Below are 2,675 nucleotides of genomic sequence, written 5' to 3' on the forward strand. Positions count from 1 at the left end.
TTGAAAATTGATTTTTGAAATATTCTTAACTTTTGAATAGGTGGATCCTAATATTTTGAGAATTTAATTTTATCAGAATAATAAAGAATAGTTTTGATTAAGGAAGAACTAGGATTCTACCAGTTTCCCTATCTCTATCCCTGTTACATAGCTACTTGTAACTCTCTTTATATTTCAAATATAAAGCAAATCTTTAGCCTGTTGCAAAGCACAAAATTAAACTTTTTAAAAAATTTTGTTCAGGCATAGGCGCCCGGGCGACTCAGGATCCGGAGGCGCCTTGGCGGTCCCGGGAGGCCGGGGCGGCGGTGACCGGCCCGGGGCTGCTATGCTGCTGAGCGCTCCGGGAGAGCCGACCCCCGGAGAGGTGGCTGTGGCCATGAAGGAGGGTGCCACATCTATGTGGGCTTCATGCTGTGGGTTGCTGAATGAAGTCATGGGGACTGGAGCCGTAAGAGGTCAACAATCTGGATTTGGGGGAGGTACTGGCCCATTCAGATTTGCATCAAACACAGATTTCTCCACATACCCACCAGCAGCTACAGGAGGAGCTAATATAGTTTGCAAAGCCTGTGGACTTTCATTTTCAGTTTTTAGGAAAAAGCATGCATGTTGTGACTTCAAGAAGGATTTTTGTTCTGTCTGTTCAGTCATACAAGAAAATTTCAGATGTTGTACTTGTCATTTGTTACAAGAAACTGCCTTTCAGCGCCCTCAGTTAATGCGACTTAAAGTCAAACATCTGAGGCAGTATCTCATTCTTCGAAATACACCGATAGAAAGCAGACTTGGTTGATCTTGTACTGTGCCATCATGGATTGGGCTCTGAGGAAGACATGGACACACACAGCCTGAATTCTTCGAGGTCACAGACTTCCAGCTTTTTTTTACACATCCATTTTTTTTCGACATATCCAGTCCCTTCTTCAACAGTGTCTTCATCGCAGGGAGACCTCACAAGTCAAAGAGGATTCTCGGGCCCTGCAGCACTTTCACAGGGACAAGGTGAAACACCCTCAACAAACACAGAGGATGATGAAGAAAATGCCGAAGAGATCCCTGGACTCTCCAGAAAGCGGATGAGAGCTTCATTATCTGATCTGTCAAGTCTTGAAGATGTTGAAGGGATGAGTGTCAGACAATTGAAGGAAATCCTTGCTCAGAATTTTGTCAACTATTCTGGCTGTTGTGAAAAGTGGGAGCTGGTAGAAAGAGTGAACAGACTATATAAAGAAAATGAGGAAAATCAAAAGTCATATGGAGATAAGATGCAGCTCAATGATGATGAAGACGACAACCTCTGCCGGATCTGCATGGACGCAGTCATTGATTGTGTTCTTCTGGAGTGTGGCCACATGGTCACTTGCACCAAATGTGGCAAAATATGAGCAAGTATCCCATTTGCCGGCAGTATGTGGTTCGAGCTGTGCATGTCTTTAAATCATAGAAAGTCTCAACCCCAGAATTTTATTTCAAAAGCATTTCAATAAGCAGACAGAATTTGAAACCATTATTGTTCAGAGACTGGACTTTTTTTTTTCATTTTGAATAGTAGAAAGAAGAGTTCATTTTGCTCAGTTTGATGTGGAAACACTTTCTCTCTGACATTTTCTTTGGCAATCTGGGAGGAAGTTTAGGGGTGGTAGAAGGTTCCCAGGACCCTTCCCATTGACAAGTTTTGTTCTCAAACCATTAAAAGGAGCTTGCCTGTTGCTCTCTTAAGAATACTGCCCCTCCTCCCCCTTCATTGCCTCAACATAATTTTTAAAGGGGGCAGTAGAGCACACAGTGGTCAGGCAGATTATTTACCCTTTTAGTCAAATGAGTTGAAAACGCTAACTGAAGTTTCCACATTGTTGCTCTTCTAGTGTTTAAATTCAATATAATCGGAGAGTCTCCGTAGAAAACTGCCAGCGCCTTAGAATAAATATGTCAATTTATGTTGATTAAGCACTTCTTACCAATAGCTGCATCAAGAAGTCATTACAGAAGTTTGTGTTCTAAGGACATTTTTCTTTTTCTTTTTTTTTAAAGCCTGTAACATCATTTTACATTCTTTGTATAATGAAGATGTTTTTTGTTTTGCTCTCAGTGCTTTCCTGCTAACTCATTTCAAGTTTAGGAATACATTTACAAATTTTAAACAAAAAAAAAAAATTGTTCAGACTAGAATCATGATTTTCCCTCCATGGGGAAATCCTTGAGTGGAAACAACCTCCATTTTTGTAATTGACACTTGTTTTGTAACATACATTTGGAGAGTCACCTGTAATTTTGACAGATTGCTTTTGCCAGCATCAAAAATGTTTTTTACTCAGGATGTTGGTCCTCCTCAATTCAAATCTATCTTTTCTATATTCTATTAATTATATTCTAGCTTCTCTATCTTGAACTTTCTCTGGATTTAAAAGGATTTACAAATTTTACATATTTTTATTTATTTTGCCTATTTTCATTTCATAGGGATTTCTCGTCTTCAGGAGAAATAAGTAGAAATAAACAAATAAGAGTAAGAATGGTAACTAGTTTTCAGATTTTTCTACAGATCAACTGATAATTGATTGCATGCCCTTACCTATGTCAGAGATAAAATATATAATGACCTTAGGTGTGTAACATTTTTCTCCTTCATGAACTATAAAGAAAAAATGTAGAGTTTTACATTTTCTCTAAGC

The 2,675-nt window shown here is 39.0% G+C and overlaps 1 pseudogene; it reads left to right on the forward strand.

The window, feature by feature from the left end:
• The first annotated feature begins 379 nt into the window (after positions 1-379).
• Positions 380-1,522, forward strand: LOC141493864 (E3 ubiquitin-protein ligase RNF34 pseudogene; annotated as a pseudogene).
• Positions 1,523-2,675: the final 1,153 nt, after the last annotated feature.

This window comes from Macrotis lagotis, chromosome 7 (genome assembly GCF_037893015.1).
Source record: "Macrotis lagotis isolate mMagLag1 chromosome 7, bilby.v1.9.chrom.fasta, whole genome shotgun sequence".
Classification (NCBI taxonomy): domain Eukaryota; kingdom Metazoa; phylum Chordata; class Mammalia; order Peramelemorphia; family Peramelidae; genus Macrotis; species Macrotis lagotis.